This window comes from Sorex fumeus, unplaced genomic scaffold (assembly GCF_029834395.1).
Source record: "Sorex fumeus unplaced genomic scaffold, SorFum_2.1 ptg000063l, whole genome shotgun sequence".
In the NCBI taxonomy this organism is placed as follows: domain Eukaryota; kingdom Metazoa; phylum Chordata; class Mammalia; order Eulipotyphla; family Soricidae; genus Sorex; species Sorex fumeus.
Genome location: NW_026606120.1, coordinates 6990318 through 7013798, shown reverse-complemented (window position 1 = coordinate 7013798; position 23481 = coordinate 6990318). Strand labels below are relative to the sequence as shown.

The following is a 23481-nucleotide window of genomic DNA, read 5'->3' as shown; positions in this document are numbered from 1 at the left end:
ACCAATTCATCAAGGCTCCTATCTATTATCATGCGTCATCTAAGAACAGAAGAATCAAGAGCATCTATTAGTTCATGAGCTACATCTCATGAATAGGTTTGTGGTGCTCATAGAGTGCTCTGCTATTCTCAAAGACTATTGGGCTGGACCTGATTAATTTCATACGTGCAAATGACACCTCTACCATTAGAGTTACTCAACAGAGCTCAGGTCTGAGCTTTACTATTTGTTGATGGAGCTCTGTGCTGGCATACACTTGGCAAACAGAGTCTGAAGCATGTAAATAATCCAATCCCAACCCTATAAGGATTCCTTCAGTGGAAGTGGTCTGAAGAGCCTCTAGGTTTAATTAGGCCAAAAAGCAGAAGGCGAAAAGTAATTAAACAAGAAAGAAAACTCCACTATCCCCTCTTCCCTAATAATTGAGGAACAATATGTAGTACTTTATCATTTAAGTCTCATCCTGAGATAAACTTCCCCAGCTAAATAAAGAGAAAAAGATGTGGAATTCTCCGGGAAGGGGCTAGAGAGAGAATACAGCAGGTAGGGTGCTTGCCTTGCAAAAGGCTGACCCTGGTTTGATACCTAGCACCCTGTGGGATCCCTCCAGCACCACCAGGAGTAATTCCTGAATGCAGAGCCAGGAAGAACCCCTGAGCATAGCCAAGTGTAGTGCCAAAACAAAACAAAGCCTTCTCAGGGAAAATGTGAATAAGAGAGAGAGAGCAGTGAATTAGGAGTGCTAAGAAATGGAATGCTCCACACAAAATTGTGCTAAGGCATAAACTTTTCTGTACTTCAATATCAGCTCAGAAACACAGGTTAAATTCACAGGCACAAGACGAAAAAGAAAACTTAAGTATTTTCCAGGAAATACAAAGAATTACTTTAATGTTTTATATTCTAGACCTCATCTCCCTCCCTAAGTCATATACACAAAAATCTTCCTAGAGGAATACCTCCAAGGACTGAGCATGTGTTTTGCATGCAGGAGGCCCAGGACCACATGACCCCACGAGCACCTCTGGGAGCATCTCCTGAGTAGAAAGCAGAATGCCAGAGTAGCCTTTCCAGGACCATGTGTGTCACCCCCGCCCCACGCCCCCTGCAAACAAATCAAAAGATTAATTCTTTTCCCATAGTTAGCTCTCACTGAGTGAAACACCATCCCCACCCCACCCCCAAAAAAATTATGGCGAAAAAACGGTGCCAGAGAGATAGTACAGCAGGAAGGGCATTTGCTTTGCATGCAGCTGACCCAGGTTCAACCCCCAGCATTCCAAAAGATCACCTGAGCCTTCCAGGAATGATTCCAGAGTACAGAATAGGAGTGACCCCCCCAAGAATCGCCAGGTGTGGCCCCCTATTCTCCCCCCACACACACCAAAAGGGGGAAAAATCAGAAGGAAAAAAATTATATGGACTCTACAGGTGATGGCAACTTCTTCAGCCTCACATCACCTCTTCCCAAGCTTACTACCTCAGGACCTTTACCTGACATTCCCTATGAGAGCCTACTTCCCAATGTGTGTGAACATCTGATTCACACAGATTGTTTCCAGTGGTCTCCAAGGTCCTTAAGGGCTGACTCTTGGGACCAGAGCAATAGCACAGTGGGCAAGGTGCCTGTTTTGCATCGGTCAATCTGGGTTCAAACCAGCAGGGGTGATTCCTGAGCACAATCAGGTGTAGTCCAAAAACAAAATAAAAAATAGTATCATTTGGGGGCTGGGGATGTTGCTCAGCAATATTATACTTGCACTGCATGTGTGGGGCTCTTGATTCAATCCTGGCACCGTAAAATATATATATATATATATATATATATATACATATATATATATATATAGTATTTGGGTACCTGGAATGTGGTTCAGAAGGAAAGGACAGTCCTTGCATGCTTGAGACCTGGGAGTTGATCTCCAGTTTGGCAAAAACAAAACTACAGCGTTTGGGAGCTGGAAGATTGTTTGATGGGCTCAGACCCTAAGTACAATGCTAGCAGCATATGAGACCTTCCCCCCATCCAAAACGGTAAAGGGGAGCCCTGAAGGCCCCAAGGGCATCATCAGGTGTCGCTCTAGTGACACCTCCAACACACTGGACACAAGCATTGCCAGGTCCAAGCATTGAAACATCTGGATTGTTAGGAGTGGTCTGAATATTGCTTGGTAGTCCTTTCTTCACTCCCCAAAAGAGTGTAACTCACAGTCTGTTCTCAGTAAATATTTTGGCCCATACCGAGTGAATGAACACAACGGGCAGAGTAAGTCTAACAAGGTAGTTTACACATTTTAAAAACTGTACTGTCTAATTGCTCCTAAATATTCTGTCAGTGTTTAGTCCCCGGTGTGTACAGTTCCCAACATGGTCAAATTACAAATCATGTGATCCCTGAACACAGAGCCAGGAGCAAGTCCTGAGCACCAGTGTGGCCCAAAAACCAAATAGTAGGCTTCTCAAATTCATCTTTTCCTCTTTATATCTGATTTTTAGGTGACATTAAATGATCATCAGTTATGGACCTTTCTGATTTTACTAAAAACGTCCCACTCCTCAGAAAGATGGCACTGAGAGCCAAGAGGGAAGACCCTACCCCTCCCAAAGCTGTAGCCAATGCTTTTAAAGGTCAAGTAAAGATGTGCTTAAAGGCACCCAGGTAGCAAAGAGAAGATCCGTACCTCACCAACCTTCTCAGGGCCCAGAATGTTGTTGCTGAGGAGGATTCAGAGATCCTCGGAAAAGTGCCCCCAGCAGGCTCATGTTTGACCATATGTGCCTCCAACTGGGTGGGCCATGGAAAAGAAAGAAGGTAACACCAGGTGTGTTCACTGTGATGTCAAGACCAACAGGCTGTGAAGTTCCGACTCTACAGGAGAGGGGTGGGGGTGGTAGTGTCAGCAGCCAAGCAGGCCTGATGGAGGAAGATGGCATATGTTTGGAGGGGTCCTAACTATGATACCAGCAAAACGGGCATCATCTCAACAGCCCTCTACCTAATCCTAAATATACATTTAAGCCACTCGGTTAGCTGTAGAGCATGAGATACGTTCTTAAATACATTCTTTAAATACAAAAAAATTAAAAATATACATTCCTTGCCACTAAAAGAAGTTTCTAGGGGCTGGAGTGATAGTACAGTAGGGCATCTGCCTTGCACAAAGACGACTCAGGTTCCATCCAGGTGGGACATCCTCTAAGGTCCCCCTGCACTGGCAGAAGTGATCTCTGAGCACCACCCCAAAACAAAACAAACAGAATAAAGTTTCTAGTTTTTAAAAAAGGGTTGCATTCAAGGAGCGAGAAAGAAAAGGCACTTGCCCTGCAAAGTGTCTGTATATGACATTACAGGAGTGATCCTGAAGCACAGAGCCCACAGTAAACAATGATCAGGAATCACTCCTGGCTCTGCACTCAGGAATCACTCCCTGCAGTGCTTGGGAACTATATAGGATACCAGGGATAGAACCCAGGCCAGCTGCATGCAAGGCAAACAAGCGCCTTCCCAGTTCTCCAGTTCTCTGCAGTAAACTCCTGGCACTGTACTGTGTGTGTCCCCCCACCCCGCCAAAAAAGGAAAAACCAAGATGGTCTTCTCTTTTTATAGCTTCTATGCCACAAAACCTTGATTGATATACTTTTAAATTCCTTTATTTTTATTTTCTGCAACCCAGGGATCAAACTCAGGGTCTTACATGTTAAGATATGTGCTTTTTCTCCCAAAGAATGGATTTCTAATTCAAGGGCTTTTATAACTTTAAACTTCTAATGGTTTTTTTTTTTTAGCTTTTTTCCACTTTTCATAAGGTACATAAGGTACATACAGCCCAAAACAGAATTGCTACTTAAAAGATTTTGTTCTTCTCCACTGAAGAATGCAAAAGTCAAAATACTGGGTCTAGAGAGCTAGCACAGCTGGCAGATCATCTGCCCAGCATGCAGCTGACCCAGGTTCCATCCTCCAGGGTTCCACCCCCTGTACCTGTTCTCCAAGCCCGCCAAGAGTGATCCCTAAGCCTGGAACCAGGAGTAACTAACTCCCAAGCACCACCAGGTGTGGTCCCAAAACAAAACAATCAAAATAAAATCCAACTTATTATTATAATTTTGCCTTGTAGGTTCTAAAACTACCAACTATAATGGGTAGTTTGTCTCATTTGATATCACATCATCACATTTCTTATCAATATTTTGCAATCTATATATAAATAAACCCCACACTATTACTTTCTGGCCTAATTTTGCAGCAATATCATTTTCAACTCAGTCACATATTTCTGATTAGTTCTATGTGTGACATTGATATTTAAGCAGGGATTTCAATCCTATAAAAATTATGAAACTCATCTGAGAAATCTACAGTGCTATGATTTCTAATTCCACTATGATTAGATGGACCAACTAATACAAATCATAGAAACATGGAGAAATGGATCAATGGGCTGAGCACATGAAAAGCTTGCCTGAGGCCTGGATTTGACGATCTGTGTCAATGTTCCCCTTAGTATTTCTTGGAGCAACCCAAGTACTGAGCCAGAAATAGCCCCTGAGCTTGGCCAGGTGTTGCCCCCCAACCAAAAAGACAAATACAAACAGGGTAAGATAGAGCTCAAAGGGCTGCTCATGGTCTCCTGAGTACCTCCAGAAGAACCCCAGAGTAGAGCTCCCCAGAGTAGAGCTGGGAATAGCCCCTGAGCACCAAAACAAAGAGAAAACATATCCTATCAACCACTGAAGAGAAACAATCCGGGGATATACTATAAAGGCCCTTCCGTTGATCGTCGATTTGCTTGAGCGGGCCCAGTAACGTCTCCATTGGAGACTTTGTTGTTACTGTGTTTGGCATATCGAATACTCTCGGTAGCTTGCCAGGCTCTCCGAGAGGGGCGGAGGAATCGAACTCGGGTCGGCCAAGTTGGCTGCTTGTAAGGCGAACGCCCTACCCGCTGTGCTATCGCTCCAGCCCGGGGATATACTATGGCTCAGCTATATAGCTCAGCTATAGTGGGGCCTGGGTTCCATCCTGGCCAAATAAAAACAAACCAAAAAAAAAAATAAAACAAACCAAGTGGGGCTGGAGTGATGGCACAGCAGGCAGAGTGCTTGCCTTGCACGTGACCAACCCAAATTTTCTGGGAATAATCCCTAAGTACAGAGCCAGGAGTAAATCCAAAATACTATAGGATGCAGCCCCAAAACTATAATAAAGCATGTAGTTGAATGAACAACTTTAACCTTTAAAGTTCGTGTTAGGGAGTCAATGGGCTGAGCAGGGCTTTGTATGAGGCAGACCAGATCCAATCCCTAATTCCCTATGTCCCCTGAGCACTAATGGGATAAACCCCAGGCAATGCCTGGTGTTCCCCACCCAACTCCTCCAAACAAAATAAAACTGACAATAATCAGTAACATGTTGCTGTACAATTATCATCTGTAGAGAGAATGCATGATTTCAAGTTTGATTTATATCAAACCCTAGCAGAGTTTGATATGAAAAAAAGCTAGCTTAACATTTTACTGCCTAAAATAGAGTATTTATAGCATGGACCAGAGTTCATTAAAAACCTTTATTCTTACACACACACACACACACACACACACACGTACACGCATGTTAACAAGAGTCCATTTTTAGAAAACAGCAAACAGATATTAGTAACTGCACAACCTAATGGCATAAACAAAGCTGTTGTGCACCTCAACTATGTCAAAGAGCATCCAGCTATTAACACACTGAGAGTCAGAAGCTGTAAGTCACCTAAACCAAGGACATAAATAAGACATATTCCGCCCCCTCCCCCCCCCCCCCGGGCTAGAGAGATAGTACAAAGGGTAGGGTGCTTGCCTCGAATGCAGCTGACCCGGGTTTGATCCCTGGCACACCATTTAAGGTCCCCACAGAGCCCTGCCAGAAATGTCCATTAAGACCAGAGCCAGGAGTAAGCCCTGAGCAAGGCCGGATGATACAGCCTAAAAACAAAAACAAAACAAAAAGAAGACATAATCCCTATTGTGTATTAGATAGGAATTTCAGTTTCCAGCCAATTATTAAAACAGTAGCCTGGCCTAAGGAATTTCTGTTTTCTATTAGCTACATCTAAGAAAAAAAGAGAATAGGAAAAATAATGAAGCAGCAGAATGAATGAGAAAGGGCAGGTAAGTAAGAAAATATATAATCAAGCGAGAGAACATCTAAGTATAGAACATCCTCCAGATGCTGAAATGGGTATTGAGACTTTCAGAATAAAGGTAGGTATGAAGAGGAAATAAAAATCCCAAAATCTGAAAAATTTTGGTTTTACACTGGCAGCAGAGTGCACATTCTTTGAATGCTTATGAAAGCAGGTATCCACGCGAAGTTGCTGAGGCCCTGCTACAAAGCCAGAAGGTCATAGTATGCTCTTCCCTTTAAAATAGAAGAGTAGGGCTGGAGTAATAGCACAGCGGGTAGTGCATGTGGCTGACCCGGGTTCGATTCCCAGCATCCCATATGGTCCCCTGAGCACCGCCAGGAGTAATTCCTGAGTGCAGAGCCAGGAGTAACCCCTGTGCATCGTCGGGTGTGACCCAAAAAGCAAAATAAATAAATAAATACTAAAATTGAAGAGTAAAATAGAGTGTACCCATTTCTCTATGCACTCACAATCCTACCACTCAGGGAACTGGCCACAAGGCTTTTAGATGCACAACTGGTATCTTCCAGACATGACTGTAATTTTCACCCTGATTAACTCCCAGGAATGTCAGCCAAAAGAACAGGAGCTATTTCCCTCTCAAAATGGCAGCTGGAGGCTTTAATGATGGCAGACACTGTCTTTCCTTTTCTGCATGCAGGGCAGAAGATCATCCAGCCAGCCCAGCCACCTGGGGAAGTGCCTGGCACCCCAGTTTCACACTGTCACACCATTCACAAGATGCCTATTCTGATACAGAGTACCCCTTCTATCACCCCCAGCCAAAACCTGTGTATCCTGGTCTTCTCCCACAATTTATCACTCTCTTACCAGTATAGATAGATAGATAGATAGATAGATAGATAGACAGATAAATAGATAGACAGATATTTGGCTCTTTGGGTCACACCCAGTGATGCTCAGGGGTTACTCCTGGCTCTGCACTCAGGAATCACTCTGGTGGTGCTCGGGGGACCATATGGGATGCTGGAGATTGAACCCGAATTGGCTGTGTACAAGACAAACGCCCTGCCTGCTGTACTATTGCTCTGGTGCCAGTATTTATTTTTAAGAAGTTTTATTTAAAGAAATGTAAGGACAAAGTAAACACAGGTTTTAATGCAGGTGAGAGAAAATGCACATTTATTATGCTTATTTCTATCTCCTAGTAAAAGATCCAAGTGGTTAAGATTTCTTTGGTCTATTTTGTTCTGTGATGTTCAGCAGCAATAACAAGACCACATATACAATAGAAATCCAACAGATAAATTATGGGATGAAAGAAATAAACAAGGGAAACTAAAAGTGGGCTGGTAAGACAGCACAGGAATTAAGGCACTTGCTCTGCATGCAGTCAGCCCCCAGTTTGATCCCCAGCACCTCATAGGGTCCTAATGATGTAGGCAGGCAGGCAGGCAGATAGGGAAGGCCCCTTCCTGAGGCAATGGCAGAAAATTTCCTGAGAATAGCCCTGTAGTTGTGAAAGCCAACCTTGCAGAAAACAGACCTTGTAGAAAACAGCAAGTAAGGCCTGATAAGACCCCCACCTGGGGTGGGGGGGGGGGGTCTGTAACAGACCTTCAGGAGGCTAGACCCACCCCTACAGAGATGATGAACTTCAGCAGAGACAGACACACACACACACACACACACACACACACACACACACACACAAATTAAGGACTTGAAAGGACCAGAAACTTCAAAGCTGCTCCTTTGATACAATACCTGATCAACCCCCCCCCCCCCCCCCCCAGTCAGAAAACTCCAGACTAAGGCAACCCTAAGAATATGCAAATAAAAGCCAGTCTTAAAGGCCATTCAGGGCTTCTGTGTTTGGGGAGGCCCTGCACTCTCCATTGGGTGTCTTTCTTTTTTTTGTTTTTTGTTCTCCCTCCCCCTCTCCACCTCCCCCTTCTCTCTTCCCCTCTCTCTCCTGTCCTTCAAAACCTCCAAATAAAATCTGTTTTACTTCACTGCTTGTCTACTCCTGAAATTCTTTTCTGCAAGGCGAGACAAGAACCCAGTAACCCTGGGTCCCTGGTGGCAGAGGTGGATGGGGAAAAAGTGACCATCTTTCTCCTCTCGGCTTCACATAAGCCACCCATAGGGTCCACCGACATCACTAGGGGCCCCAAGCACCTCCAGTAGTGCTCCCTGAGCACTGAGCTAGAAGTAGCCTGCAACGGATATGGAACCCAAATCCAAAAAGAAAAAAAAAAAGGGAAAATGACCTCCTAGAGATCAGCACCAACTAGGGATCTCAATGCTGATTATATTCTTTGGAAGAAACCTACCCCCCTCTTCCACTGACCTACAAGGCTCCGCCTTCTGCTCCCACAGCCTGCCCCATCCTTCCATCCTTCAGGTCTGAGGGCCCCGAAGCTGCTGCAGTGAAGGGTATAAATGTGTGTCCTGCAAGGCTGACGGAGTTCTCACGGCTTTCAAAGTGTGATGTGTTTCTACTTTATTCAGTTCTGCTTTGGTTTTGTTTGAGGGGGAGTGGGGAGGGTCACACCCAGCAGAGATGCTAAGAAGCTACTCCTGGCTCTATTCTCAGGAATTTCTGGTGGTGCTCAGACCATATGGGATGCAGGGGGCTGAACCCAGGTTGCCCGCAAGCAAGGCAAACTCCCTATCCACTGTACCATCACTCCAGCACAACTTTGTTATCTAAGCATAAAGGCAGGCCTGAAAACAAAACACAAGTTTCTATTAAAAAAAAAAAAACTCAATTCAATCATCCAGTGTTAAACAAGCACAAAAATAACATTCAAAGCAATGAACTAAAAGTCATGGAGAACAGATATCTTAGGGAGTTTAGAATAAGGGAGGAAAAAATATGTTCACAAATAACTAAAAACAGCAAAGAACAAGATAAAAATCAATTCTCAACTTAAGTGTTGAGAAGAGAAAAATTTTACTAAATTGAAGGAAGAGTCAAATTTGGAACACTGCAACAGAAAAAAAAAATCAAAGAGCTGAGACAGTAAAAAAGCAGGACAGGGGCTGGGGAGATAGCTCAAAGGACTCTGCTTTGCATGCGGATGCTGATTCCAGAACATGGCCCCCAGCACCCAACAAGCCCAGGAGAAACCTAAACAACATTCAGTGAGTAGGGAAATGCCCCCAACAAAAAGTAAACACCAAAATGCAGGCTAAGTTGAAGAAAAGGTTACTAAAAGAATGAAATAGGGGAGCTTGAGAGATAGGGTAGGTAGGGTGCCTTGCCTTGCACTAGCTAACCTTGCACTAACTGCATCTGCATCATCCCAGATGGTTTCCTGAGCACTACCAGGAGTGATGCCTGAGCACAGAGCCAGGAGTAATCCCCGAGCAGTGCTGGGTGTGGGCCTCCAGACCTCAAAAACTAAAACAGGACGTCCAGTTCAAACTCCAGCACAGAGCTGAAAGTAGACCTCAGAATGGCAGTGTGGCTCCAAATTAGTAAACTAAACTCACAGGAGATGGTACGGGGGTTAGGGCTCATGCAGACTAAGGTTAAATCCTTGGCACCACAAGACACACCCAGCATTGCCAAATGTGATCCTGGAGGCACCTTATCACTGCTGGGTGTGGCTCTGGTGAACACCCTCTCAGCACACCAAGGTAGCACCAAGGGGCCAAGAAACAATGCATACTTAGGCTCTCGCTGAACCACTGGCTGGGTTGTTGACAGGGATGGCAAGGCACGCTCTGAGCACTGCTTGAAGGCCCAACCCCCAAAAGTGTAAAACATGAAAAAAAGATAGAGGTCTGTCAGGTTCTAGAGAATCTTCAATGTTAATCTATGTAGGAAAATGGGAGTTTTTAAATTTCTGAGAAAGAACTGACATGATCAGAACTTGCTACATACTCTCACGCTCACCCACACTCACACACATCCACTCTCATACTCTTCGAGTCAATCTTCTCTCAGAGCACTTCATAACTAGATTAATACCCAATCATCACTTGATCAGAGTCCCACTAGATTTTAAAGGACCACATCTGATCTTAGCACACAAGTGCTCAATAAACATTAGCCAAATGAATAACTAAAACTTGTAATGTTATTGCAGTGGCCTGTTGTATGGAGCACAAAGTGAGATGATCTAATAATAAATGGATGGGGTTCTGCGTAAGTTCGATGAAGAAATACTGATAAAATGGCAAGACATATAGAATGATCCAAATTTAGTGCATGATTAGGTGAAACAGGGAGAAAGAAAAAAGAATCAATTTATTGGGCTATGGAGATGAAGCTTTGAGTTCAAGCCCAGGCTTGAAGCACCTGGCTCTTGGAGCACCACCAAGTGTGGTTCCTGGTGGGTCCCAGAACCACAAGCAACACTGCAGCACTGGCCAAGCTCTGACCCAAGAAAGATGGTGGCTTCTATAGTAAACACAAGAGGCAAAAAGAAAAAAAAAAAAAGACAGGGGTTGGAACAATTGTACAGTGGGTAGGATTAGCCTTTCATGCAACTAGCATGGGTTTGATCCCCTGGGTATGTCCCTGAGCCCATCAGGAGTGATTCCTGAGTGCAGAGCCAGGAGGAAGCCCTGAACACAGCCAGGTGTGGACCAAAAATAAACCAACAATAAAAAAAGCTTTCAGAAATGAGCTGGAGGTACATTTGAAAGCAGACACCCAGTAGGGAAAAAAACAAAACAAAACAAAACCTTTTCTATACTCCTTTCAAATTCATGTGTCCCACAAACTTTGCAAAACTGTTTCTCTTCCTAGAGTTCCATTTCTGATACCATTATTTAAGATTGCTTTAGAGGAGCTAGACACAGTACAGCAGTTAAAGTGTTTGCCTTGCAAGCAGCCAACCCACCACCTCATATGGTCCCCAGAGTCCTGATAGAGGTGATCTCTGAGTGAGAGCCAGAGCCAGGAATAAGCCCTGAGCAAAGCAGGTGTGGCTCAAAATTAAGCAAAAACACATACAAAAACTGTCTTAGACTTATCAAAACAAAGATGAATGTTTCAGAACAAAGAATATCAATACTGAGCTTCACAACAAGACTCAGAATTTATAACTGAGGAGTACAAAGTAAATTCTCTATTTTGATGGTTGTGGGGTGTTAGGCCACACCTGTCAGTGATAGAGGTCTGTTCCCAACTCTGTGTTTAGGGTTTGCTCCTGGTGGTGCTCAGGGGGCCATTTAAGGCTGGGGATCATCTCTGTACTATCTCTCTGGCCCTACAAAATATGTTTTTAAACATTCACTTCCATTCAACATGAATGAAAATAGAGCTCAGTGTAGGGGTGTTGTTGATAACATATCAAAAGTCTACTGGACATACCTCAGACACAGAACTGAGCAGACACTGCTGCCTACTACTTGGAACACCAAATTATAGTCTAGGAAACTACAGATACAGCATGCAATATGATTTAAATGCCAGGATCTGCATTTCATTCATAACGGCCATTGACTTACAGGACATTTATTTTGAACAGTTTCCAGTTCCTAAGCAATACTTCAACTGCCCAGGCGGGGATTGGAGGGGGGTGGTGGGGAGCCTTCTACAATAATCACTTATTTTCCATACAAATCTTTCCAAAATCTCACATTTAAGAGATGTGCTTCCCGAAATACCCTTCAGATTACCTGAAAATTAGTATTACAGCATGCAAAACATGACCTCTGATCTACCTACCTCCCCAGCTTGCAATCAATTTTGTTCTATTATTCCATTACATCCTTGAAAACATAAAATGCTGTCACTAAATAAAACCTTCGAGATGATACTACCTAATACATTCATTTTACAGATAAAGTGAAAAATAGGAGATGGTCTGGCACAAGGTAATACAGCTACTTTCAAGGCATATTAGTAATAAGAACCAATGCTTTATGGCTCTCAATTCAATTTCTTTTTTCCTTCCTTTGAAAAGCTATTTTGGCAAAACCAAAAACATGTAACATTAAACAAGTTAATAACTGTAATTAAGCCACACAAAACAAAATTCATCACATAAGAACAGAAAGTATCCTCAAATCAAACAGTAAGAACTAGTACATGTTCATCCAGAACCCCTAGAGTTTCCCTATGGCAGAACTTCACAAGTAATTTCCAAGTGCTCTGGATATGGATACAGGATTTCCCCCACACACACTTCAAGGGCTGCTGGAATAGTACAGGAGGAAGTGCTTGTGTGGGCCTCACATGAGGCTGACCCGGGTTCCAATCCTCAACCACACATATAGTCAACATCACTAGTGGTCTCTCCTGAGCACAGAGCCAGAACAGCCCCTGAGCACTGCTAGGTGCGGCCCCTAAAACCCAAACAAGACTAAGCAAAGCAAAAAAAAAAAAAAAAAAAACAAACGCCAAGAACACCTCAGGGATGTTACCAAAACTCTGTGGTAAAGTTCTGAAAGTGATAACTTCTGATGGTTCAAAAGTGGTACCAGAAATCAAGAAGAAGAAGAAAAAAAAAGAGGTTGAAGGGGTGGGAATGAGCAATCCTGAAAATGCAGAAAGAATACGAATCCCAGACAGAAAGTGAGCCAGACACTACTAACCAGAGAGAACAATGAAAAAAGGGCCTGTGCCAGAGACAGTGCAGGAGTTCCAGAGCTGACCCTGGTTCTACCCCCAACACTGGGACTCTTGTGCAGTACAAGGTGTGGCCCAAATGCAAAAAAGGAAAGAAGGAGAGAAAGAGAGAAAGAAAGAGAAGAAAGAAAGAAAGAAAGAAAGAAAGAAAGAAAGAAAGAAAGAAAGAGAAAGGAAAAGGCTGTTTCAGAGCTTTTCTGTCATCAGAAAATTCTCACAGATAAAAGAAAAAAAATTCTTAGAGATAAGTAGAACAGTAGTTTTGCCCCTGAAAGATGGACTAGGTACGGACATAAAAGATACCTGCCATCTCTTTTTCCAGGACTCTGATCCAAGAACAAACAGCAAAAGAATCAAGAACCATCATCTCCTTGGGATCTGGAGTCTGCCCTGACAAGCTATCAAGCTCATTCTCAAATCTAACTGTGCTCAAGAAACTGTAGTTGAACCCCTACTGCTAGAGGACAAGGAAGGGAAGGAAGAGAGAGGTGAGAGGGAAGGAGGTAGAAGATCTGGGTTGTGACTACAGTAGCTCCAGTAATTAGAGTGTTTCCAAGCTACCAAAGAACTCCTCAGAGCTGGGAACCAGAACAGGAGGTGAAGGTGGGGAGAAAAGCTTGAGGAAGCAAACCACAGAGAATGTAAGAAAAACAGAAAGGGTCTGTAACTGGTCTAAAACAAACAACTGATGTCTTCATGTGGGGTGTGGAGAAATACACAAGTTACATTCTTTTTTCACAGAAACTGCTATCACGAGGCTCCCACCAAAAGCTAGGTTACAAAGCTTACACAAATTTTTAAAAATGTCTATCTCTGCACTGGCCCTGACCACAGAATCTCAAAGTCACTTCCCTTTCCCATCAATTCTCACCCTACCCCCCCTAAACCATATACACAAACACACAAACGTCACGGCTTTTATACACTTCACTTGGGCTTGCAGAAAAAGAATTTTCTGAGCTCTAAAATAATTTGTTTGAGCCCTGTGGAGTGTGTGTGTGTGAGGGAACCGTACACAGTGCTAGGGATTCTGAGGTCACATCTTACCCCGCTGTACTCTATCTGATGGTGAACTCTAAAATAGTATTTGTTTCCTTCCCATCAACTTTTATTTATTGACTGATTGCTTTTGGCATCACACCCAGCAATGCGCAGGGGTTACTTCTGGTTGTGCACTCACGAATCACTCTAGCGTGCTTGGGTGACCATATGGGATGCCAGGGATCAAACCGAGGTGAGTCGCATGCAAGGCAAATGCCCTACCTGTTGTTCTATCACTCTGGCCCCTCCCTTCCATCAACTTTAAAATTCAATTTGGTTGTGATTGTGTTTCAGTGAGGAAGAACGCAGTGCACACAACCTGTTGGCCTAGTATAGAAAATAGAGGACACCAGAAAAAAAAAGTCAAAACAGAGTTCAAGTTACTTGCTCAGAAGAACCTTTAAGGGATTGGAAAGAGAGAACAGTAGGTAGAGCGCATGCATACAGCAGACCTGGGTTCCATCCTCAGCATCCCACATGGTTCCCCAAGCACTACCAGGAGTAATTCCTAAGTACAGAGCCAAAAGTAGCCCCTAACCATCTCTGGGTAAGATTCAAAAACAAAAATTTTCATTTATGGCATTATGCATCAGGGGTCTAAAAGGAGTAAAAGCAAGTCAGGAACTGGAACAACAGTACAGAGGGTAGGATGCTGGCCGACCTGGGTTTGATCCCTGGAACCACACAAGGTCCCTGACCACCACTAGGAATAGCCCAAAACAAAACAAAACAAAAAAATCATATTAACAGAAAATGAGAAAAATCTGGCAATTTCTAGAATAATTTAGACTAGAAAGTCTCCAAAGTTCTAGAAAATGGACTTTTTTTTTTACAAATACTCTGATGAGAGAGTTCATTAACATGATCTGGCCCTCTGGTAATGTGCTGATTCTGTAAGAGATGTTAATTTTAATGCCAAAAAAAGTTCTACAGATGCTGGAACTGAAAATGGGGGGTGGGGGACACTGAACAGATGCAGCTTCACATGCAGAATTTTATTCATGAAATGAAACATACACACAAGATCTTGACTATGTCATGTCGGATAGACCTAACATGACAAGCCAGTGGCATCCCTTGCTTCAAACCTGCGGGAGATCCTCCCAGCAGGTTAATCTTTCCCAGCAGACTCAAAAGGGTTTTCTCCTATCCCCCTCCTAGAAAATAAGCACTAGATACACTGAATTATCACCTTTTATTTCTGATTCTTACAACATCAAGCCAGAACTCAGACAGTGGTGCCTCTTCTAAGCCGTGCCACTCGGCAATGTCAAAGAAATACAGAGAAAAAAGACTCCTTTTTCTCTATTCCATTGTCATTTCACTAACAAGCCAGTATCAGTCATTAAGAAATGTGAAACAAACACACAAAAAGAGAAATGTGAAACAAAGAGCAATTTTACATGTATGAACTGAACCTAAACCACCAAAGACCAAGTATTTTCTTGTCACTGTGGCATGTGATTCTTTCAACCACCTGCTCAATAATCCCTCTTCAGCTGCACAGCTGCTGCCAATTCTACGCGCACAGCCGGGCAGGTGCTGTGGTGAATTACCTGCTCCCTGGTGAAAAAAGCCCTTCACAGATAGCGAGCTTAACCCTGACAATCAGTAGCACCGCTCTCCATTCTGTCTGTCACGGTCAGTGGACAGGAGCCACATTAGGAAGCCAACTATGTGATTTTACATTGAGGGGGAGAGGAATTGTTTTTATTGTTTTTAAAAGGGAAATGATTTTTAAAATTAGAAGTGAGAGTTGAGCTGCTGAAAACTTGTCACACAACAAACAGAAGGTAGCTTTATCTCCCAGTGGTTCCGTCTGCCCTGCAGTACTCCAGGCTCTGACCAGGCTGCCACCAAGGAAATAAGACTCGTTTAGCTACCTCTGGAGCAGGAGTGACCACAGAAGGTGCTCACACACCTGCAGTGATGACAGACAGCCAAGTGAGAACTTGTGAAGACCACACATCGAGCCTCTCTGGGTCTCCATGGCTAAGCCCAGGCAACGGTGTACCCAGTCAAATAAATAAGGAGTGGCACTTCCACTTGACAGAGCAATCAGTAAACCCCACAACAAATTATCCTGTTCCAGTCACTTAGTTGCTATATGCTAATTGCAACCTAATTACTACCAGGAGCCAAAATTACGCTGCCATAGCCTCAGACAAAGTCCCAATCTATCCAGAAACGCACATCTCTCAGAAGGAAAAAATTTCTAAAGCTGGGAGAAAAGGTGAATTCAAAGTGTTCCCAGAAAGATGGGTACAGTCAGAAGACTCAAAAGATTTCAGAGGCAAAAGTCCAATTCCAAAACCACTAAATCTAATCAGCGCCAATTTAGTATCAGTCTTCTGCCTTCACCATAACCTGACAGGGCTCAAAACTGAATGCTAGGTCTATCTCACAGTGATTCAATAAAAAGGTTTTTTTCTTTTTTTCTTTTTTGCATTTTGGGTCACATCTGGTGATGAACAGTGGTTACTCCTGGCTCTGCACTCAGAAATTACTCCTGGCAGTGCTCAGGGGACCATATGGGATGCTTGGAATCGAACCCGGGTCGGCCACGTACAAGGCAAACGCCTTACCCGCTGTGCTATTGCTCTAGCCCCTCAATAAAAAGTTTTAAAAATCTTTTAAAAAATAAATCCAATGCAGACTAGACACCTTTATTGAGTCATAAAATCAATAAAATTGAAAAAAAATGAATGCCAACAGCCCAGGAGCAAAAATGCTTTGGACCTGATTTAGCAGAAGTTTCCCTCAGAAGAGGCTGGAAACAGTTGGGATAGTGTTTTCCAAAGTGGGTGGAACCGTCACCCACCCCAGGGTGCTGCTGGGCCAATCCAGGAGCACCTAAGGTGCCACTATGGGTGCCACCAAGGTCTTTCCTGAAAAGAGTGCAGGAGGTCAAGCCTGAGAACCTCTGACCTTACTACTACCTCCACAAGGCCTTAACAACATTTGTCAGACCACAGACAGTACAGGGCTAAGGTGCTTGCTTTACACATGGTCAGCTGCATTTGACACCCAGCATCGAATATTGTTCCCTCAGCACTTCCAGGAGTGATTCCCTAAGCAACACCGTGTGTAGCCCAGAAACAAACAAACAAACAAAATAAATAAATAAATAAAAAGCTTTGTCATCAAGAAATATAAAGATTTGAGGCTGGAGCAATAGCACAGCATGTAGAGCATTTGCCCTGCATGCAGCCAACTCGGGTTCAATCCCCAGCATTCCATATGGTCCCCCAGCACCACCAGGAGTAATTCCTAAGTGCAGAGCCAGGAGTAACCGCTGAGCATTGCTGGGTACGACCCAAAAAAAGCAAAAAAAAAAAAAAAAAAACCCAAAACCAAAACAGATTATTAAAATAATCTGTTCCTTCTTCACCAAGCCACTGGCAAGGATTGAGTCTGGCAACAGTTCATTGACTCTTGACTCAACACCCCAGAACACCTTTACCAAAACCATAGTCGACACATAATCCAAGAACACACTCTAGACATGATCAGCCTTTCGGTCCAGTGTATTATGCACTACCACTCTCTCATACTCTATTTTAATGAGTGTTGATTTCGGGTCACACCTGGGGGCCTGAGGCTTCTGCAGGCACAGTATGAGCTCAAGTCCTTAGACTTTTCTCCTTGATCCTTTTCTTATTATCTGAGGTATGGGTCACACCCAGCAGTGCTCAAGCACCTAGCTCTCTGCTCAGGAATGGCCCCTGGGAGTTCTGAGGGGACCATGTGTGATACAGGAAATCCAAACTGGGGTCAGCAGGAGGAAAGACAAGTGACTAAACCCTTCTACCATCCCTCTAGTCCAATCCTTAGTTTCTTTGTTGGGGGGGGGGGCAAACCCAGCAGTGCTCAGGGATGACTCCTGATGTTGCTCCAGTGATCTTATGTGGTGCTAAGAATCGAACCAGGAACCAGTCAATTGCATGCAAGGCAAGTGTCTACCCTGCTGTACTCTCTCTGGCTCCCACTTGAATCTTTTTTGCCCAGGGGAGGGGGGGAGGGCACACTAGGAGGTGCAGAGGTGCTCGGGGTTGTTTACTCCTGACTGCACTGGGATCACCGCTGGCAGTGCTGAGGAGTCAAATCAGATGCTGGGATTGAACCAGGTCAGCCCTGTGCAAAGCATGAACCCTACCTGCTGTACTATGCTCCAGCCCTCAGCCCCAAATAATTTTTATCCAAATATTAGTAGCAAATGCTGTTTGGGCTCATCTGTGAGAAATATGGAAGGACAGGTTCCTTCTAGCTTGCTCTTTTTCTTCTTTCATTAATATAATCCTTAAGACCTCATATGACCTTTTAAAAATCCTTCTAGGAAAATTTCTCCCTATTATAGAGGTAGATATGGGCTTTGCTTTTTGGGTCACACCCAGCGATGCAGAGGTTACTCCTGGCTCTGCACTCAGGAATTACTCCTGGCAGTGCTCGGGAGATCAATGCTGGGAACTGAACCCGGATTGGCCGCGGGCAAGGCAAATGCCCTACCCGCTGTGCTATCTATCGCTCCAGCCCCTGATATGGGCTTTCTAGACAGGAATAAAGATTAAAAGGAAGCTTTATTTCTATAAGTCCTTGCTCAGATAGGCAAATTCTGTGAGCTTTTTGTTGTGCAATTATTACTGACCTGGAAGTTATCATTAAAAAGGTGCTTGACATTTTTTTTTAAAGCAGAAAAAAAAAAAGGTGCTTGAGAGGCCAGAGAAATGGAACAGGGGTCAAGGCACTTGCCATGCACTGCTCAGGTCCTGGTTCAAATCCCTGCATGCTATATGGTTCCCCCAGTACCAGCAAGGGGTCTCTCATGAGCGCAGAGCCAGGAATAGCCTCTGAGCAGGGTGTGGCCAAAAGCTCAGCCCCCAATTTCCGCAACAAGATGCTTAAGAAGATGACAGGAGAGGCCAGAGACAGTGGATAGAGTGTTTGCCTTGCACACCGTGGACCCAGGTTCAATCCCCGGCATCACATATGGTCCCCCAAGCACCGCCAGGAGTAATTCCTGAGGGTTAGACCAGGAGAAACCCCTGAGCATCGCTGGGTGTGGCCTAAAAAGCAAAAAAAAAAAAAAGGAAGATGACATGACAAGAGAGGTGGCACCGGGACACTGATGGTGATGCGTGCAGGGATCTTGTGCATCAACACCATAAATGTCAACACAACTTTAAAACCCTAAAATATGATGATTTTAAAAAGAAAAGGCGCTTGAGGGCCATGAGGTAGTACTAAAGCACTTGCCTTGCATGCGGCTGGGACCAACCATATTTCCTGAGCAGCTTCACCAAGAGTGCTGCAGGGTTGGACCAACCACCCCCTAACCAAAAAAAGTGCTGGGGGAGGGGGGAACCTGGAGGGGGGAAGAGCTCAACAGACTGAGCACTAGCTTATAGGGGAGGAGTGGGGGCTGGGTCCAATTCCAGATACTGAATGATTTCCTGAACACCTCTAGGAGCCACCTCAAGTACTGTCTGTCAGGTGCGATCTGGCGTCATCCCCCAAATGTCTAGTACAGGCACCCAACCATCGAATTGGACCAGGGATGTAATAGCTCAGCACTGGCCTGGCATGCAGGCGTGAGGTTCTAAGTCTGCTCCCCAGCACTGCAAAATAAGATTTAAAAAAAATATAAAGGTTCTGACTGCCTTCTCTCACCACGACGAGGATTTTAGTGGCATCCCTCAACAGACACTCAGAGCGCCCCATCTCTGGGCAGATAATTGCACCGGATGGCTCCGACGGGGCCGAGGGCGCCCCGCCGCCGCCGCCGCCGAGTCCCCTTTCCGAGGTCCGACACGGAGCCCCGGCTGAGTCCTGACCCGACCCTCCCAACTCAGCACCCGGCCCGGCCCAGCGGCGGCGCAAACATGGCTGGCAGCCCCCCGCGCCGCTGCCCAATGTGTGCCAGCGGCTCCGCATTGTTCCTCGCTGGAGACCAGCGGGAAGAAAAGCGCCGGCGGAGCGGCGGCGGCGGCGAAGGCGACGGGCCCGTCCCGGATCCCAGACGAGACTTGAACCCGTGACCTCGGCCGGGCACACAATGGGCGGCCGCGCGGGCCGCCCCACGCCCCGCGCCGCGCCGCGCTCCCTCGGCCCGAGGCGACCCCCGGACCCCGACCATTGTGTGCGGCGGCGACCCGCCGAGCCCGCACCCGGGACTCACACAAAGCGGCGGGGCGGGGTGAGGGCTCGGGCGGCGGAGCGCGGCGGGCCCGGGGCGCCCCCGTTCCGCGGCGTTCAAAGATGGAAGCTGCTTCGGGGTCGCTCGAGAAACGCTCCCCCGCGGGCTCGGGGGGTGTGGGGGGGTGGGTGCGCGCCCGGGCGAGCCGGCTCCGCGTCGCCCAACCCACGCGGCCGCCGCCGGCCCCGGGGCAGCAGGAGGAGCAGCCGCCGAGCCCGAGGGGGGTGGGGGGTGGGGGGCCCGGGCGGCGCGGCGAGCCGCAGGCCCGGGTCCCCGCACGGCGCTGGAGGTCGGGGCCCGGGGTCCCTCCATCTTGAGACCGGGAAGGAGCCGGCGCGCCCCGCACAACGGCAGGCAGGCAGGCAGGCAGGGCGGGCGGACGCCGCCACCCGCCGCGGCCCTCGCAGCACCTGGCCCGGCCACCCCGTCCCGGGCCGCGCGCGCGCGCGCGTCCGCCCGCCCCCGGCCTGTCGGCCCGACCCCCCGCCCGGCTCCCGCGGGACGGACAACCCGGCCCGGCTCGGAAACTCGCGGGTCCGACCCCGACCCCCGCCTCAACTTCACCCCGCGGCCCCGCGCCCCCTCCCCCACCCACGCAACGACCTCCCGAGCCCCCCCACGCCGCCCCTCGCTCCGCCCCGGGCCCCCAACCCCCACTTCCTCCGGCAGGCGCCGCGGTCCCCGCTCCCCCTCAGCCCCGGCTCCCCCTCCGCGCCGCCGCCGCCGCCCCCGGCTCCACACAAAGCTCCGGACTCACCGCGCGGCCGGTCCCGGGCGCCGCCGCCGCCTCCGCCCGCCCGGGGACCCGGACCGTCGAACCGCTGCTACGGGGCGCCGGCCGCCATTCGCTCCGCGGCCCTCCCCGCCCGCCCCGCCGCGGCGCCGGCCTCCGGCCCTCCCCGCGCCGCCCGCCCCGCCCGGCCGCTGCCGCCGTGTCCGGGCCACGGGTCCCTCAGCCGCCGCCGCCGCCGCCGCCGCCGCCGCCGCCGCGATCCGGGCCGGCCAGGGCGGCCTGCAAGCCCCGGACACCGGACGACCGGGCCCGCGGATCGGGATCCGGATTCCGGGCTGCGGCGGTGCAGGCTGGAGCGAGCGAGCACAGGGGAAACCCGGAACCTGGATGGAGCAGCCCCGGCTCGGTCTCGGAATGCGCGGCCACTCGGAGCCCGGATTAGACAGCGAGCGGCTCCCGGAGCGCTGGAAAACCCGGCGAGCCGGTTAAAGGAGCGATCAAGGGGCAGAAACCTGGATCGGAGAGCTCGAACCTAACGCTCCTCCTCGTGGGAAGAACTGTCGCCGGGGCGGACGTCCTCGCCGAGGGGTCTCTGGGTAAGTGTCGCACCTCCGACACGGGTCGCCCTGGTGCTGGAGGCGTCCGCCGGAGCGTGCAGTCGGCCGAGGGATGCGAGCGCGAGTGGCCACAAAGAACAGCACCGCGGGCACGGCGCTGGCTGCTTTCATCCATATTAGTCCTGCGATTCCGCAAAAAAAGTAGCAACCCCCTAATTTTGTAGCCTTTGTTCTCCAGGTTTTTGAGGATTGCTATTTGCTTTTCTTCCTTTTTACCAGTCCCCCTGCCACCCAAATGTATCACTGGATCACCAGCTCTTGTTGCTTTTTATTATCCGAAAGGCCTGTTTCAGCCCTTCAGTCTAACGATTATAACTTTTATCAATTCTTCTTCGCCATTCATCTATCTGATTGCCTTGCACCCTGCCTGGAACACAGGCGAAATTGACGATCGCTTAAGTGAACACTCCCAACCCACCTCTCCTTTCCAAATATGTATTTTTCATGACTTCCTCCATCCACCAACAGAAGCTTAATTGTCATGTATGCCCCATATTTTTTTTCTTTTTTTATTTTTGGGTCACATTCGGCAATGCACAAGGGGTTACCCCTGGCTCATGCACTCAGAAATTACTCCTGGTGGTGCTCAGGGGACTGTGTGGGATGCTGGGAATCGAACCCAGGTCAGCTGCGTGCAAGGCAAATGCCCGCTGTGCTATCGCTCTAGTCCCCATGCCCCATATATTATTTTTTATTTAGATTTTTATTAGTGAAACACCATGAGGTACAGTTGTAGATTTACCATGCCCCATATTCTTTTTGGCTATCGGGATATAGCCCATGGTGCTCAGAGCATACTTCTATCTCTGTGTTCAGGGATCACTCCTTGTGGAAGGGGAGACCATATGGGATATTGGGCTGGATTGGCCATGTACAAGGCAAGTGCCCTACCCGCTGTACTCTCTCTCTGGCCTCCAACTCTGCAATTTTTATCTTTCCTTTCTTCCCCCAGTACCAGGAGTTCTTTGGTAATACCATTCAAAAGAATCTGTGACTTGGGAGATAGAGCCGGACCATAAAATCCCTTTCCCTTCACACACACACACACACACACACACACACACACACACACACACACTTGGGAAAAGGGAGAGAGTTCTGATTAAAGATTATCCCATGCCTCTCTGGTCTAGGACGAATAATCTCCCTTTGACCAATCAGTATGAGTACTTCTAGAACACAAGGACAGAAATGATCCTGGGAGGGTTGGAGTAATTATACTGCAAGTAGGGTGCCTGCCTTTCACGAGGCCTTCTCAGGTTCCATCCCTGGCACCACATATGGTTCCTGGTCCCTGCCTAGAATGATCCGTGAGTGAAAAGCCAGGAGTAAGCCCTAAGCACTGTTGGATGTGGCCCCAAAACAAGCAAAAATAAATGATCCCAGGGCTGGAAAGCTAGTACAGAGGGTAGAGCATTTGCCTTGCAAATGCGCCCAACGCCCAGCATTCCATATGGTCTCCCAGGCACCACTAGGAGTGATCCCTGAGTACAGGAATATGCCCTGAGCATTGCCAGGTATGGATTAAAAATGGAAGAAAGGAAGGAGAGAGGGAGGAAGGAACGAAGGAACGAAGGAAGGAACGAAGGAAGGAATCAATCCCAGGAAACAACAATCTTTAAATCTGCCTGGTGTGGTGTTACTAGTGAGAGTTCTACTTAGCAAGTCTAAGAGAAAGTATATAGTTGATAGTGTTTTAGGATGTCATTAAATTAAGGGATAAAAGTCAAGCCAAAGGAAAGTGAATATTCCTACAGTGAACCTTGCTGTTTAGCCTGAGAAGTTCTCAAACCTGGAAGAAACTTTTAAAGTCTCAACTAGAGTGCTCGCTTCATCAGCACATATACTAAAAATTGAAACGATACAGAGAAGATTAGCATGGTCCCTGCGCAAGGATGACATGCAAATTCGTGAAGCATTCCATATTTTTGGCCAGCTGCACATGCAAGGGGAAAAGGCAGCTCAGATAGAGAAGGGAACACCAAGTAAAGGGTGTTGGGAGGATCCTCCCGGGATAAGAGATGCATGCTGAAAGTACACTATAGACTGAACATGATTGCCACTCAATGCCTCTTTTGCAAACCACAGCACCCAAAAGGAGAGAGAGAACAAAAGGGAATGCCCTGCCACGGGGGTGAGGTGGGATGGGGAAGTGGGAGGGTGGGAGGGAT

At 47.1% G+C, this 23481-nt stretch overlaps 1 protein-coding gene and 1 non-coding gene across 3 annotated transcripts in view; one reads left to right on the top strand and one right to left on the bottom strand.

Moving 5' to 3' along the window:
* The window catches only part of ZNF609 (zinc finger protein 609), a 171004-nt gene extending 150105 nt beyond the window's left edge, over window positions 1–20899 (bottom strand). The window contains exon 1 of one of the 2 annotated variants that reach the window (XM_056128098.1): window positions 20718–20899. The gene's annotated coding sequence lies outside the window, so the exon portion shown is untranslated. The remainder of the gene's footprint in view (window positions 1–20717) is intronic. The other variant, XM_056128097.1, reaches the window with a different exon arrangement.
* Window positions 20900–23132: 2233 nt separating this feature from the next.
* On the top strand, window positions 23133–23240 carry LOC130036237 (U6 spliceosomal RNA). Its single transcript, XR_008794290.1, has one exon. It is a non-coding gene; the product is annotated as a U6 spliceosomal RNA (small nuclear RNA).
* The last annotated feature ends 241 nt before the right edge of the window (window positions 23241–23481 follow it).